The following is an 18,387-nucleotide window of genomic DNA, read 5'->3' as shown; positions in this document are numbered from 1 at the left end:
CTTGTGAGCACCATAGTAAATGAAGGAAAATGACAACATTACTATTGTTGTGAGTATATCATTGTTGTTGTGGCTACGGCTGATAAGTGGATTGTTGAGTTAGTGGCTAGTTGTTGCTGTGGGTCAATTAAGAGAAGAAAAGGTTGATGAGGTTGCTACTGAGGAGGGTGTTAGAAAGAAGAGAAACAAAAAAAAATATAGCAATTGTGTTGTGGGGCGTTCAAATAAAAGAAGGATTGAAAGCAACAGAAGAAGGACTACTGGGGTGTTTTAATAGAAGAAATGAATAAAGTTGTAAACAATGCTATTAGGTTTTAATGGTATTTTGGTAAAGAATAAGATCAGTTGCTACTGATTAATGGATGTGAAAGGAAAGGGTTGCAAGTGGTGGTGTTTGTTTAGACGTGGTGAAGAGAGAGGTATAATGGTTGGGTTGAGGACATTTTTGAGAATGAAGAGAAGGTTGTAATGGCTACTGGTTTTAAGACGTTTTTTAGAAGGAAGGCAGGGAATGAGAAGCTGCTAGTTTTAAGACATTTTTTAGAAAGAAGAAAGGCCTGTAATAGCTGTTGATTTTATTGTTGGAGTAAGATTACTTGAAAAATAAGGTTGGTCTTCTTCCTCCTCTTCTCTTTCACTTTCTTTTTCCTTTGTTTTTCTACTTTTCTTGTTGTTATCTGAAAATTATTTGCGATGAGAGAGTCCAAGAAAAATATAGCATTCTCTGAGAGAAAAAACATGGGAGAGAGAGAGCAGGAGGGAGGAGTCTGTGAGTAGAAGAAGTTTTTCTTTTTTCTTTTTGATTCTCTATTTTTAAGAAAAATGGGGCGTCTTCTTAATTGATTTCTATATGTTCTTTTGATCTTCTATTTTTAAAACAAAGAATGGGACGTTGGATCTTGATTGATTTCTTTAAAAAAAAATTTCAAATTTTCTCTCCTATATTGGGATGTTTCAATTTTGAATTTTTTTCAAGATTTTCTCTTCTTTAATAGGACGTTTCTTATAGAATTATATGGGTAGTGATCCCATGTTACTCGTGCTTCAATAGTCCTCTAGTGATCGATTTGATTTTCAACTTTAATTTAATAGGTTAACTTTAATTTTTATTTTGGTCATTTAATTAAGGTTAAAATATTCATTTTTTTCGTCTTTTCATGTGAATTTTTTTTTTTTCTGATGTGCTTAAATTTGTTGATGATTTATTTTCGGTCACATATTCCTAAGTGTCAAAGTGTCTAGGTCAAAGTAGGACATTGATGGGTATTTTGATCATTTTTGTGATTTTTCATAAATTTTTCTATTTTGTCGATTTGGGTCCCATTAGACTCGAAATCATATTTTGAATACAATGAAGGTACTTTAGAGATTTTTTGGAGGTTCAAGATTCATGAGGGGTATTTTCGTCATTTAGCTGATTTTTGCAGATTTTTACGAATTTTGAAGTAAGATTTCTTTTTGTCCCAACATGATTATTTCTAAGTCTCGAGATCACACTTTCCTATCATCGTAATATCTCTAAGTTTTCGAAATGTGTAGCTAAGCTAAGCGTATATCTGTTAAATCGGGTGTAAACTGTAGCGATCTTAAGTATGCGTAAATTTCTATGTCGAGTCGTAACGAGTAAAAGAGATTGAAAGACTAGAAATGACAAGATCGGGGACAGTACTCACAAGCTTTCGAATTTTTTATGAACATCATTAGAAATCCACAACAACCAGGTGACGAATTGTCGAATAAGGCAAATGCAAAAATAGGGTGTCTACAACTACCCACCTTAATAGTCTTTCATTGATGGCTTTGTGATTGGTGTGTTATTTTTATTTTTTTCCTCTGATTTTTAATGTGATTTAATTTTAAATGGTTGATTTTATTTTATACTTAATCTTGATTGGTCGATTGAGCTAAATTTGAGTTTTGATTTTGATTTTTTAATTTGTTGACTTTAGTTGGGTTTTAATGGAATTTTAATTCAGATTGGTTAATTAGTCTTTAATTTGATTTTAGATTTGATTTTATTCTAATTTTAATTTCAATTTAATTTTGAGTTTTAATTGGTCAGGTAGATTTTAATTTTAATTTAATGTTGATTGTCAATTTTAATTGGTTGTTTAAATTTTAATTTAACTTAACTTAGTCAAGATTTTTTTTCAATTTGCTCAAAAAATTGTATTATGTTTTCTTAAGAATCAAGGTCTTTAAGTAAAAGTCGGACATTAAGGGGTTTTCGGTCATTTTTGTGATTTCTTGTAAATTTCTTTATTTCTGTTGATTTGGATCTCATTAGATTCAAAATCATATTCTGAATGCAATGGAAGTACTTTCGAGATTTTTCAAAAGTCTAAAATTCATTAGGGGTATTTTTGATATTTTATTGATTTTTGCTGATTTTTTCAAATTTTGTCATGAGGTTCTATTAGTCCCAACATGATTAATTATAAGTCTCGAAGTCACATTTTTCTAGCGTCATAATGTCTCTAAGTTATCAAAATGTGTATCGAACCTAAACGTATGTACTTGCTAAATCAAGTGTGAGGCATATCGATCATAAGCGTACGTAATTTTCTATGTCGAGTCGTAACAAGGAAGGGAAGTGAAAGGACTAGAAATGAAAAGATCGGGGACAGTAATCTTAAACCTTTAAGTTCTTTGCAATCATCATTAGAAATTCATCACAATCGGAGGACGAATTCTCAAATTAGGCATATGCAAAAATGGGGTGTCCACATGAACCACATTGGAGGAGGTATACTCCTTAACTTTGAAATTTTTCTTCTAGCTCCATGAGGCCTCCCTAGGGATCTTCAAAGACCAGAAGTTTCTTCCTTTAATAAGATAGGATTTAACCCACGTGATTAGAAGCAATCATCTAAACATAATAGGAAATGACAACCTTATTCCAATCAACGATGCTAACTGAAATTTGCCTCGACCCTTCTTCACTCAATAGTGGATAGGGGTCTAATTTGTAAATAGAGGACTTTTGAGAAATGGGAGTCGCCACCTAGTAAAGGTCTAAGAACCAAAATTAACTCCAAATGGATATGGGTCGATCCATGGATCAGAGATATGGGTAAGGGGTCAGATTACAGTTTCGGAAGGTGTTAGGCATCGAACCCGACCGATCAAGATGATGGGTCTCTACTACGATCCAAAATCATCCTATGGTCAACATACAAAGACTACGGTCATGGTTACAGTCTAATCATCATCATCAATTTATGTTGGATTTGTCAAACAAATCCTATGACTAAAATTGTCCCAATTATTACATGATCATTTTCTTAATTCCACAAAATATAAAAGGGTTTGAAAAAGTCATACTTAACTCTATGATCTGTAATCAATTAAGGAATCCACATTCTCATATTTTCCATACTGTTCAAAATAGAAACTCATGAGAATATTACAGATAGAAACCTGCCAAATTGGGACTTAAAATATTTTCAAATTAAGAACGTGAAATTTCCTAAATTAGAATTCAAGAGATATATGATGAATTCCCAAATTAAAGATTTTAAAAGATACATTTTCTAAAATAGAACATTCCAAAAATGTAAGTTTCTAAATTTGAAACTCCCAAATTTTCATATGAATGTGAACCTTCCAAAGATAAAAATGTAGAACCTGCTTAAATTAGGAAATTACTAAAATATGAGATTTCTAAATTAGAAATCTGTGAATATATGTTCTCCCAAAATAAAACACTACGCAATCCCATATTAGAAAGTTTCCAAATATGAGTTTTCCAATGGCCCACACATAATTTCCAAAAGGAATAATTATATGAATAATGAAGTCCCAAACTAGAAGCTCATGGATTTGTCAAGAATCACCTAATTGGAAATTCACCAAACAACAAAGAATTCAGGTTATCATACTCACCAAATTGGAGATTGATAAATATCATTGCATAAAATTTTCAAATTTAAAAGAAAAATCCACAAGAAAATTTTCATGTTCATGAATCCTTAAATTAACCAAAACAAGCATACATATATGATTTTTTATTTTGTCCAAATAACTATTATTCGACAACACGTATATTTGTCAAGTCAAGGGGTATACTAATCACATGGGAACATTCTAAACTCATCACCAATTCATCACAAATCTATGGTAAAAATCATATGGAACCATCATGCTTAAACACAAAGACCATGCCATCATGAACTCATAAAAAAGATGCACAAATAATACTCCTCTAATCCTATCAATATGCAATAAAAAATAAAAAATGCATAAAAGAAACGTCTTATCAATCCTATCGGCATGCAAAAATAACTTTTAAGAAATAAAAATAAAATAAGATAAAAAATATGCATAAAATATAGTCTCCTAATACTATTGACATGCAAAATATATATATATACAAAATAAATATTCGACAAACCCTATTGATATGCATAGATAATTAAATAATGAAAAATAATACAAAAAGAGCAGATTTTCCTAATTCCACTAAAACATAAAAAGAATGAATAAAATATGGAAAAGAATACATAAAAAGAACTATCCTAACCTTATCAATATATTAAAATATATATATATATATAGGGTCACGTTCCTAAGACTCATATTGAGACTCACATTGCGACACACCGTTTTGTCTTATATGGGCAAAAATGTTTGGAATGAGCTGATTTTTGTGAGGATGATCTCTGTGATGAGGGGATCATCCTGGCAAAAAATCATCCCATTCCAAAACTTCTAACCCCATCAAAATTGATTTACAAAAATTGGACGGTCTATATTTTTCACAAAAATTGGACGGTCTAGAAGTTCATAATGAGCTGATTTTTGGCAAGGATGATCTCCTCACCATAGAGATCATCCTCACAAAAAATCAGCTCATTCCAAATATTTTACCCATATAAGACAAAACGGTGTGTCGCAATGTGATCCCAATATGAGTCTTAGGAACGCTGTTCATATATATATATATATATATAAATTACGTAAAACAAAAAAAAAATACTCTCCTAGTCCTACCTCTATAAAAAATATAAAAAACCTAAAAAATATCTAAAATAAATATCTTCCTAATCCTATTGATATACAATAAGAATAAACATATGGAACACACATAGAAAACAAACGTTCTTTCCATCCTATTGATGAAAATACGAAAATAAAAAAAATATATATAAAGAAAGAAAAAAAAAAACATATATATATATATATATATTATATATATATATATATAGGAATAGCAACGTAAAAAAAATAGAGAATATATATATACAAAAAAAACAACTAAAATCGCCACGTAGCATCACGAAAAATCCATCTCATGCTCGAGTTTTATCATGATGTCATGAATTGACATGAAACTTCAATATGAAGATAACTTTATCATACAAATACAGAGAGGAAAATCGACAAAGTACCACAAAAAGCAAGGAGGAAAGGTAAGAAATCACAAAAAAAAATATAAAATAAGATAAAATAAAAGAAAAATAAACTCACCTATTAATCTGAGAACTATGGTTTGATCCCTTTAGATATAACCGAAGGCTCGTGAGTCCCTGTGATGGCTGTTGTGATGGAAAGGAAGAGTGAAGCGTCTGCAATGAGCTTGTGCTACAGGATCTATGGAGAAGATGAAGATGGCTATCGAAGGCAATGAAGGCAGCAAGGTGGCTACTTTGCAGTGCTGTGACGATGCTATCGAAGATGTGATGAAAACAAGGAGGGGGCTAGGAGTATAAGCAGACGTGATAGAGAAGATTAGGAGTAATGTGATAGAGATGAGTGTTGATCCTCTCTAAAATGTGGCTGAGTTGCAGAGACGCGGGCTCAGAATGAAGAAGAAGGCGTTGGTAAGGACGATGGCAACAAGAGGGATGAAAAGGGGCTGGAAAAATGTTGGGGCAGCAAATGGGGCTTTTGTTATTGCAACAGCAATGCTGTGTTGCAGGTTCAACCAAAAAGGAAGAAGATGCAAGGGTTGAGGGGGTATATTGGTTCAGCAAAGAGAGAGAGATGTTGAAGAAGAGCAGAAGAAGACGTGAAGGAAGAAGAAGAAATCCCCCTTCTTAGAGAGAGACGTATCTCTTTAAATAGAAACGTTGTTTCTATTTCAGTTTTTTTCTCTTTCTTATTTTTTTATTTTTTTTTTCTCCTTTTTTTTCAATTAACACGTATTTCTCTTATTTTTTATTACCTTTAGGAGAATGATGGTGGGGCGATCCCACACTACTCGTAGTTCGTTAATTCTTTGATGTTTATGTCTTGATTGGTTAATTTTGGTAGTTTTGATTTAAAAAAATTATTTTAAATTTTATTGGTTTAATTTTGATTTCAATTTTATTGGTTTAAATTTGATTTCAATTTTTAGTTTGAGTTTTAATCTGCCATTTGATTTATTAATTTTGTCGATCAATTTGAATTTGTGGTTGAATTTTACTTTCAATTTAATTGGTCAGTGAGAGTTCGATTTCAATTTTAATTCGTTCGTCGATTTTATTTTGATTTCTAATTTTAATCATTTGATTTTGAATTAGATTAGATTTTTAATTGTTTAATTTTGAATTAGATTTTAATTATTTAATTTTAAGTTTTAATTGTTTAATTTTGAATTAGATTTTAACTATTTAATTTTAAGTTTTAATTTTTTAATTTTGAATTAGATTTTAATTGTTTAATTTTGAATTAAATTTTAAGTTTCAATTATTTAATTTTTATTATATTTTCCTAAGGATCGAGATCTCTAAGTTGAGTTTGGAGGTTGAGGGACATTTCGGTCATTTTTATGACTTTTCATAAATTTCTTCATTTTCGTCAATTTGGGTCCTGTTAGACTTGAAATCATGCTCTAAGTGCAATGGAGGTATTTTCGAAGTCTTTCGGAGGTCCAAAATTTATGAGGGGTATTTTTGTCATTTTGTCAATTTTTACAGATTTTTACGAATTTTAGCGTGAAGTTTCTTTCAGTCCCGACGTGATTATTTCTAAGTTTCAAAGTCATGTTTTCCTAGCGTAGCGAGGTCTCTAGGTTATCGAACTGTGTAGTGAACCTAAACGTACATACTTGCTAAATCGGGTATAAGGTGTAGCGATCCTAAGCATGCGTAAATTTCTATGTCGAGTCGTAACGAGTAGAGGAGATGAAAAGATTGGGAATGGGAAAAGTCATAAACAATACTCACAAGTCTTTGAGTTCTTTGCGATCATCATTAGGAATTCACGGTAACCATATAATAAATTGTCGGATTAGGCATATGCAAAAATGAGGTGTCTACATTAACAATGCCCAATCCCCCTTCAAATAAAGATTTACACACTTCATTCCAACAAACAATAATATGTCTTCTAATACTATCAAGCCCAAACCATAAGAATTGAGCACATAATCTTTCCATTTCTTTAACAACCTTCATAGGAAGGATGAAGTAATTTCAATAGAAGACTTTAATGTTGAGGAGAACTAATTTGACAAGCTCCAATCTACTAGCATGAGATAGGAATATGCCTTTCCAGGAGTTGATTCTTACTGATATCCTTTCAATCATAGGTTGGCAAATTCTAGATAAAAAACCCCGTAGAGAAAAGGAGGAGCCCATGTATCTAACCAGTAGAGTCCCTTTCTTGATACACATAATAGTAGTCACATCATCCTCCATGTTTCTGTTAACTCCAGATAGAATGAAGTTTTTCTCCTAATTGACCTCCAAGCCAACAAAAATACTAAAATCATTGATAATCGAACGAACTGCTTCTGCATTTTTTTTGTTGCCCTTAAAGAAGATGAGAAGGTCATTAGCAAAGCAAAGGTGAGTGATCCCTTGTTTCTTGCATCTAGGATGGACTCGAATTGTTTATTCTTGACTTTGTCCTTGAACGGACCATTAAGCAATTCCATAACGAGGACAAACAAATAAGGAGACAGAAGGTCCATTTATCTAAGACACTACTTCCCTTCAAACCATCCAACAAAAGATCCATTTAAAGATATAATATAAGAAACACTTGAGATGCATTTCATAACCCATTCTATAATATCTGAGGAAAGTTGAAGGCTTCAAGAGAAGGTCTAATCGTTGCCCAATCAACAGTATCATAAGCTTTCTTCAAGTCCACCTTAACAACAACCTTAGCATTCATCTTCTTTCTATGATAGTTCCTAACTAGTTGATGGATGAGGAAAATGTTGTCAACAATGTTTCTTCCTTTAATAAAAGCAGGCTGGTTCAGATCGATAAGCTTATGTATCATTTGGCTGATCCTATTGGTAAGAAGTTTAGATATAATCTTGTAAAGTAAATTAGAACAAGAGATAGTTGTAGATACGTGGGCTTTAAAACTTTTGGGAAGATTTAAGCTCATCTACAATGGTTTAGGAGTCGCCACCATTCAATTAAAGTGTGAATGGACACTATAATAATATTTTTAAAATCTATTTTTCTTGGATTGTAGTGACTCACATATCCAAAAGATAAATGATGGAAGTCTACCAAGAAATCTAAGGTAAAGAAGTTCGGTTGAGGGACAAGGAAGGTGTTAGGCACCTTGTCCCTCCCATCCTAAGACGGTTACCAATATTGACCCATGATAAGATTAAAAAATTCTTTTTGAGATTTTTAAATAGATGGAATTGAAGAAAATGAAAAGGCAAAAATAATATAGTCTAGTTTTAGGAAATTGAATATTTAAACTAATAAGCAAGCAATGAAAGAAGGTACTTGCTAAAAAAAATTATAAGCCTAGGATTTTGGTGAAAATCAGCCTGGATTTTCCTTCTTTGATCCCAAGACTATTTTGGGAGGTTATGTGCTTACTTGGGAACATCTTTTTGTTTGTTTAGCCTTTTAGGAGGCGTCAATGAGTTTGACACCATCATGAAAATACCATAGACATTATGCATGAGTTGTGTCCTCTTTGGGACTAGTTTTTTGTTAGCTTTGAGAGTTAAGTGTAGATCTAGGTATATTCACATGTTTGACCCTTAGCCATTGTAGAGAAAATATATTGTGATATTGTAGACACCCCATTTTTGCATCTGCCTAATTCGACAATTCGTCACCCGGTTACCGTGAATTCCTAATGATAATCGTAAAGAACTCGAAGGTTTGTGAGTACTATCCATGATTCCCTCTATTTCCATTCCTTTCATCTCCCCTACTCGTTGCGACTCGACATAGAAATTTACGCACGCTTAGGATCGCTACACCTTACACTCGACTTAGCAAGCACGTACGCCTTAGGTTCGATACACAGTTCGATAATCTAGAGACCTGGCTACGCTAGGAAAATACGACTTTGAAACATAGAAATAATCACGTTGGAACTGAAAGGAAGCTCACGCTAAAATTCGTAAAAAAATTTACAAAATTGACAAAATGACAAAAATACCCCTCATAAATTTTGGACATCCGAATTACCTTGAAAGTACTTTCATTGCACTCAAAACAGGATTTCGAGTCTAACGGGACCCAAATCGACAAAAACAGATAAATTTAAGAAAACTCAAAAAAATGACCGAAATGCCCTTCAACATCCAAATTCAACTTAGATATCCCGATCGTTAGGAAAATGTAACAAAAATCAAACCTAATTAAAAGTCCAATTTAAACTAAAAAAATAAAATTCAAATTAAAAAAATTAAACAATTAAAAAGTGAATAATTAAAATTAAACAATTCATATTAAGAAATCCAAACAATTAAAATTAAAATTAAATCAAGTAATCAAACTTAATAAAAAAATTAATTAAAAATCATTTAACCAAAATCAGATCAACCAATATCGATCAATCGATCGAATAAAAAAATCACTCCATCAACTAAAATCAATCTAATTAAAATTTAAAATTGGACTCAATCAACCAAATCAAATTAAAATCAAAAATAAAATACAAATTAAAACTTTTAACCAAATCCAAAACAAAGTTAATCAATTAATAAAATTCAAAATAAAAAAAATCAACCAATAAAAACTTGAAACAAAACCAATCGATCGACTAACCAAAAATCGACAAAAAAAGAAAACTAACGAACTACGAGTAGCGCAAGATCCTAACTTCCATTCTCTTAAAAAAGAAGGTAGAAAACGTGTCAAAAAAATTAGAAAGAAAATCGAAATAGAAACTCATTTTTTATATAAAGAAGAGAACGTTTGCTCTCTTAGGAGGTCTTCTTCTCTAACGGTGGTGGCTGGATTCTCTCCACTTTCTTCTCCCTCTCTCAACATCCTTGGACTAGAACGTCTCTTCTTCTCCATTGGGCTCAAAGACCTCTCTCTCTCCTTATTCATCTTCCCTTATTCTCTTTTCCAACGTTTCCACTGCAACTCCCTCCCTTCCACTGCACTTCATCATTTCCATTCACCTTCATCATCTCCACTGCTGCAACAGCACTCCCAGCCCTCTTCATCACGCCTTCTACACTTCTCCAGCCTTCTCTATGTCTTAAGTTCATCTTCAATAACTTCCCCAACAGCATAACACGTCCCTGCATACATCTTTGTTCCTCTCTCTGCACAGCACAACACCCCAATACAGCCACGTTTTGGCTGAACCTGAGCGCCCCATTGCTGCCCTCCTCTCTTCTCCACGTTTTCTTTTCATAGCCTATCTCTGTGCTGCACGTCCACTTCATCTCCCTCCCTGATTTTTGGAACGACCCACACAGCAGAATGAGTGAAGAACGATAAGAGATCAAACAGAAGAATAAGAGAAGAAGAAGAATAATAGAAGAGGACCTACATGTGCATACCTATTGCCCCAGCAACAGCCCCAAATACCTCCTCTCCTCTTCGTTTTTCTGCCATTAAAACCACCCACATACTTCCATTTTTTCTCCACCATTGAAACCAGCATAAAACTCACGGTTTAGCCTCCCATTAATATTGTTTCAGTCTCCTTTTAATGTCCCCACAGCTGCCCCTCTCCTCTCTTAAAACCTTCTAGTAGCAGTACTCTTGTCTCCCATTTTCCATTCTATCCTAGCAGTCATTAACGTCTGATACAGCCTCTCCGTCTTCCTCTCCATCACATCGTTTACCTTCTTCTCCAATTTACCCCAGCAGCAACAGCTCTCTGCCCCTTTTTTCTCTCCACGTTATCTTCTGCAAGGTCTTCTTGGACAGATTCAGATTATCATCCTTGCCCTCACGCCCATCTCTAGTGCCCATGCAGCATTTCATCATCAATCTACATCTCCGTCTTCTTCTTCAATCGATATCCTAGTACCGGGTATTCACAGCCTTTGGGTCCTCCCTGAAGGAATCAACTCGTCATCTTTCTCTATTAGGTAATTTATTTTGGTTCATTTTTATTTTCATTTTTTTATGGCATAATTTATTGCATGTTGATAGGATTAGAAAAGCATTTTTAGGTTTTTTTTATGTTCTTATTTGTTTGCATTTCAATAGCGTTAGGAGAATGTTTTTATTTATTTATTTGTTTTTTATTTCTTTATTTTTTATGTTTCTATTTGTTTTTTGCATATTGATAAGGTTGGTGGAATATTTTTTTTATGCCTTTGTTATATACGTTTTCTTGTTTTACATGTTTGTTTTACGTGGGTGTCATTTTCTATTTTATTCTTTTTGCATATTAATAGGATAAGATAATTTTCTTAGGCATTTTTCTGGGTTTTATTTATTTTTGCATATTGATAGGATTAGGGCGATATTGTTATATTTTATTTTATTTTTGCATGTTAGTATTAGGAGATTGTTACTGTTGAAGTGCTATGATCATTGTGCCCGAGTTTGATTTGTATGACTCATGATGATATTCAATTTTCTTGTAATGGGGATAGAAAATATATTTTTGGGATGAGTTGGTGATGAGTCTAGAATTATTCCATGTGATTAATGTACCCTTTGACTTGATAAACATGCATGTCGATTAAAATTGGTGATCCTTGGTAAATCCACATTTTTTTTTAATTCGGAAACTCCCATTCATAATTTCGTTTTGAAAATTGATATTTGAAATTTTCTGATATAGAAATTATACAATTTTCTATTTAAGGAAAGAATATATTTATAAATTTCTACTTTAGGAATTTCACATTTTAGCAATTTCTAATTTAGATGATTTTGTAATTTCCTATTTAGAAAGTTCGTGGATTTAGAAGTTTCTAACTCAAAACTGTGATATCTTTGGAAAACTTCTATTCTGGGAAAGTTTCATTTTTAAAAATTCTAATTTGGGAATTCAACATATATTTTTGGATATTAATTTGGGAAACTTCGGATTCCCAATTTGAAAATTCTTTGAGTTTCAATTTGACAATTTCTATTTTGGACAGTTTGGGAAATACTTACAGGTGGAATTTCTTAACTGATTTTAGATCATGGAGCTAATCAGGACTTTTTCAAACCCTTCCATATTTTATGGAATTCAAATAATGATCATGTAATAATTGGGACAATTTTAGCCATAGGATTTGTTTGGCAAACCCAACATAAATTGATGATGATGATGATTGGACTGTGACCTTGACTATAGTCTTTGTATGTTGACCATAGGAGGATTTTGGATCGTAGTAGAGACTGATCGTCTTGATCGGGCGGGTTCGGTGCCTAACACCTTCCGAAACCCGTAATCTGACCCCTTACCCATCTCTTTGATCCGTGGATTGACCCATATCCATTTGGAGTTAATTTTGATTCATAGACCTAAACTAGGTGGCGACTCCCATTTCTCAAAAGTCCCCCATTAATAAATTGGACCCCTATCCACTATTGAGTGAAAAATGGTCGAGGCGATTTCAGATATGTGTGCATATAATGTATGCATGTAATGGATTTAAAAAGAAAAGATTACCTCCAAGGAGGGATTACACTTTAGTTATTAAGCCATTAGGAAAGAACATAAGAAAATGCATATTCTATGAATTTAAATTTGCAAGGAAAGTAAAATACATCTAATCTAAAAATTTAAAGTTTGTAAAGAAAAGTAAAGAAATAAATAACAATTACTCTACTATTTTTAAGAGCTTATAGGAGGAGATTACCTTTAGAAAGTTTTACTCTCTACCCACAAGCCTCAAGGTAAAGAAGTCTAAGATCTATATTATTAAAAGTAAAAAAACTTAAAAGTAAACTTGCCTGAATGTAAAGAGGAGAGTAGATATAGGAGGAAAGTTTAAAAGGAAAAATTACATAGAAAAATCTAAAAATTACAATTAAATACCAACTTAGTCTCTTCTTCTTATTTTTCTTCTTGGTTAGGGCTTCTTGGGTGTTTGAGAAATGAATTGAACAGAGTTTTGATAGGCTAAAGGGTTTTGAGGAGAGACTTTGATAGAATTTTGGTTACTTGAGCTCCTTTTCCTCTTGCCTTTGATGAGGGGTCCTATTTATAGGATTTTGAGAAATCTTTGGGGATAAACTTGTCCAAAATCCTAGAATTTCCATTATTTTTATTAAAACCTCTATGAAAAATCAAAAGTACATATCCTCTTATTGCCCTTGATGGTCTTTCACTCACCCATAGGTCTCACTAATTATGATGATGAAGGGATAGATTAGTAAAAGATAATAATTTTTAGAGAATTCCTTGAGGAGGGTAGAATGATCCTAGATCTTAGGCTTTGGGTTAATCAAAAAGGAATTAGGATATATGACATGTAAATATTGATTTGGATTTTGGACATTAATGTCATTTAGCCCAATAAGCTTTTTAACAATGTAGGATTAATCTAGTCTTTGCTCACAAGTTCTAGAGAATTATATAAGTTCGGCACTATTGTCAAAATCTCTTGAATTTGGTATAATTATATTGAACCTTTTAGGATTGAGGATAAACTAATAAGAGTCAACTACCTTACTTTGACTTTAACAAGATGGGGTTAGGATAATAATTACACTTATGTGAGGACCAAAACTTGACGAAGAGTCTTTGTTGGAAGAATAGAAAAATTACATTAAGACCAAAGTGGTGGGATTATTGGGGGGTTAAAAAAAATTAAAAAGGTAAAAGGGAAGGGATTTCTTAGGGGGGAAAGTCATTAAGAATAAAGTTAAATATGTAATTTTTCTTAAGAAAATATGAGCACACATGGGCTTGTAACTACCCAATAGAATTGTTCTTGAGTGAGCCAAGACTTGAACAAAAATATGCATGGCTATAAGTCACCCTTGGACTAGGCAAAAAGTACTCATAGCTAGAAAAAAAAATTAAACTTGGCCTAGGGTGAGGTATGGCCGGGCTTAACTCCAGAATTTAAAATGGCCTCTTAAGCCTTGTGACTACTTAGAAGTTGGGTTTTAAGCCCTCTTGAAATACACCTTGGGTCAAGCCCTTCCCAGAAGGTTTTTGGTGCTCTCGGGTTTGGCCTAGGCAAAAATGGGGTGTCTACAATAGGTCTAAAATTAGAAAAAGTTCTAGGCAAATCAATCTTAGGAATTAAGGATGTAACAGTGGCATTGGTTTTCTTGAGCAAGTTGGCACTTCGGAAAAAGCTCTAGATAGCCTTAGACAAGTCAAACTTAATGATGTCCCAAGCTTTCTAGAAGAAGCAAACATTGAAACCATCTGGACCTAGAACTTTGGAACCATCCATACTAAATACATCATGATGAATCTCACAGTCTTCTACATCGACCGCAAGAAAAAATCTTGATCAGAACTATCAAGGAAATTAAAAAGTTGAGGGTTCATCTGGGAGGGGTGTCAATGGATAGTCAAGAATTCGAATTCAAATTTGAAAATTTGGATATTATCCAAAAAATTTAGGATATTGGATTCGAATTCGGGTAGTTTTATATATTCAAATTCTTATCAGATACGGATTCAAATATTAAGATTCCGAATCCGATAATATTTTATTCAAAATAATATATAATATATATTATTTTATTTGATTTATTTATTATATAAATAGTATAAGTTTTTTTTTTAATAATGAAAAATCAGTTGATAAGGAAAAATTATATTTTTTTATACATAAATTATTCGAATTATAATTAGATATTATCTGATATCCGATAGGATAATCGAATTCGAATTCAGATAGAGTTTAAGAAAAAATTTCGGATTTAAATTCAAATTCAGATATCACATAAAAATTTCATATTCGAATTCGGATATTGCAGTATTCGAACCAATAAGCATCTGTTGATAGCCCTACATCCAGGGGCTTGGGCTAGGATTTGGACTTGGGGCACCCAAGTATGATTTGAAGTGCTCAACAATAGCCACTTCTAAATCAGCATCCTCAGCAATTATATGACCATCAGCCCCAACAATGGTAGTGATTCTATTCTTGAGCCTCCTTGTCTTCAAAGATTGATGATCTTACTCAACCTCAAAATCATGCTATAAGGTGAGGGTTGCCTTATCCTTATATACTGCACAAATTAGGCTCCCACGTGCAATGTAGGACTATCGTTCTAACACCCTTTCTCCTGTGGGACATCATATAAAAAGCCAAGGAAAAGCTTCCACACATCCAAAAATAGACAATCCCAGCTCTGATATCATATTGAAGTCCATGGGCCTAACTCAACCTCAAAATCATGGTCATAAGGTGAGTGTTGCCTTCTCCTTATATACTGCAGGAATTGAACTCCCATATGCGATGTAAGACTATCGTTCTAACATAAGTTGCCCACATTTTGGGAAAAATCCCTACTTTGTTTTTAATTGGTGTGTATTAACTTGTATTGGTGGGAACAAGGGAAATGAGTTAGTTAAAATTTATTCACCAGGGAAGTTAATAAAATTAAAGTTTTTTTTCCTATTTTTTAAGAGAACAAGAGAATCTAGGATAAAAAGAACTTGTACTTTGTCAGAGTTCCCAAGTTTCTCTATTTTTGTTGCTGCCCGGAAGTAAACGAAAAAGTTTGATCTTATCTAAAAGCAGCAAAGGTAAAGGATGAAGGACATAAAACCCTATAGAAAAAAGGTCAAAACCAACAAACCACAAAGAACCATTGTTAACTAACAAACTCTAAAAACAAATTCCAATCGAACTGTCCGGAAGCTTCAACATCCCTGAAATCATGGTGCTGGCAGGATGTCATCTACCTGATATTCAGTGCTGCTAAATTTTGGGTCCTTCTATCTACACACCAAAATATGAAATTTTAAATTAGTAAGAAAAATATATTAAGGAAAATTAACATTAAAATGAAGTATAAGACATACTTGAATCTCAGGCTGGTCAGCCTGAGTGGAGATTGTAGCAAATCCATTTTCATTGTTTGGTTCAGTAAGGAGGATGTTTTCATCAGTAAAGGTGCTCAAGAGAATGTTTAACCAACCGTCATTTATTGTCTGCAATTCTGGTGGCTGTTCCTGTTGCATTGCTGAATTAGCGAATGTTTCCACGAATGCGCTTGCAGGTTGTGGCTGGTCTTCTTGCATAGCCACTTCAGTGAATGTTTCTGGGAATTGGTTTGCAGGTTGTTGCATAACCAAATTAGTGGACATGGGCTGAAATTTGCTTGCATTAGTGAATGTTTCCAAGAATTGGTTCCCATGTGGTGGTTGATTTTGCATTTCAACCGCATCAGTGAATGTCGGCTGGAATTGGTTTGGAATTGATGGCTGTTCTTGTCGTACAGCCGCATTAATGAATGTTTCCGAGAATTGGTTTCCTGGTGCTGACTGTTGGTGTTGTACAGCCACATTAGTGAAGGTTTCCGGGAATTGGTTTGCACTCGCAAACTCAGTGGAAGAATACACCCCTTGTATCGCAGAAGGAGAACTCATTCTGTTGAATTCAGGAACAGGAGATACCCTTTCATCTGGAACATTCCCACAGAACTTATCTATCAGGTCGTAGTTGTCATCAATGTCGTTCAATGATTCACTACCTATGGGACCTGTCTGACTCAACTCAGCCAACCCTCTCGAACTAGTCATTTGAATTCCACCAAAGTTGTTGGTGGAATTAAAATTTGGGATTCGGTTGAAGGTGTCTACTGATCCCACAATTATGTTTTGGATGTCAAGGTTCATCACGTCGAAGTTACCAGCAAGGGTCCTATCTTCCTGATATTCCGATCTTGCTTGAGGCTGTTGATGGAGCATCTGCACTTTATCTTTTCCTTTGCTGAAGATAGCAGAACTTTCAGAAAACATGGGAGCCTTGCCTTTGTCAAGGCAAGCTGAACTTTCACAATGTGTTGGAGCCTTGCCTTTGTCAAGGCCACCAGCTGGACTATCACGACACAAGGGTTCAGCAATTCTAACACCAGGCAGCTCCGTTATTGGAGTCGGGTTTCCTGGAAAACCAAGTTGATTAAGAGATGGTGAGCCGCCAGCTGGACTATCACGACGCAATGGTTCACCAATTCTAACACCAGGCAGTTCCGTTCTTGGAGTCGGGTTTCCTGGAAAACCAAGTTGATTAAGAGATGGTGAGCCGCCAGCTGGACTATCACGACGCAATGGTTCACCAATTCTAACACCAGGCAGCTCCGTTCTTGGAGTCGGGTTTCTTGCAAAACCAAGTTGATTAAGAGATGGTGAGCCACCAGCTAGACTATCATGACGCAAGGGTTCACCAATTCTAACACTAGGCAGCTCCGTTCTTGGAGTTGGGTGGCCTTTAGCAGGCTGTTGATTAAGAGATGGTGAGCCGCCAGCTGGACTATCACGATGCAAGGGTTCACCAATTCTAACACCAGGCAGCTCCGTTCTTGGAGTTGGGTTTCCTGCAAAACCAAGTTGATTAAGAGATGGTGAGCCGCCAGCTGGACTATCACGATGCAAGGGTTCACCAATTCTAACACCAGGCAGCTCCGTTCTTGGAGTTGGGTTTCCTGCAAAACCAAGTTGATTAAGAGATGGTGAGCCGCCAGCTGGACTATCACGACACAATGGTTCACCAATTCTAACACCAGGCAGCTCCGTTCTTGGAGTCGGGTTTCCTGCAAAACCAAGTTGATTAAGAGATGGTGAGCCACCAGCTAGACTGTCACGACGCAAGGGTTCACCAATTCTAACACTAGGCAGCTCCGTTCTTGGAGTTGGGTGACCTTTAGCAGGCTGTTGATTAAAAGATGGTGAGCCGCCAGCTGGACTATCACGATGCAAGGGTTCACCAATTCTAACACTAGGCAGCTTCGTTCTTGGAGTCGGAGTGCCTGCAAAACTTCGTTGATTTTGAGATGGTGAGTTGCCAAGCCTTGATTTCTGTAGGTCTGTGAGATAGTTTCGTTGATTAATTGATAGAGATTTGCAAAGCAATGGTTGCTGTAGGTCTGTTTGATGATTGTGAGACGATGGGTTGCCAAGCCATGGTTGCTTTAGGTTTGTCTGATCGCTTTGCTGAATAAGTGATGATGAGTTGCCAAACAATGGTTGCTGGTTTCTCTGATTGCCCATTGGAATCGATTGCCCATTTCTTGGTTGAGCCAAAAAATTACTACTTGATTCTTCCTGATTAGGAGAATTTGCAGGACAGGCCGCAGGAATGCTATT

This window comes from Akebia trifoliata, chromosome 10 (assembly GCF_017979445.1).
Source record: "Akebia trifoliata isolate Shusen 1 chromosome 10, ASM1797944v1, whole genome shotgun sequence".
In the NCBI taxonomy this organism is placed as follows: domain Eukaryota; kingdom Viridiplantae; phylum Streptophyta; class Magnoliopsida; order Ranunculales; family Lardizabalaceae; genus Akebia; species Akebia trifoliata.
This window is presented reverse-complemented; position numbering follows the sequence as displayed.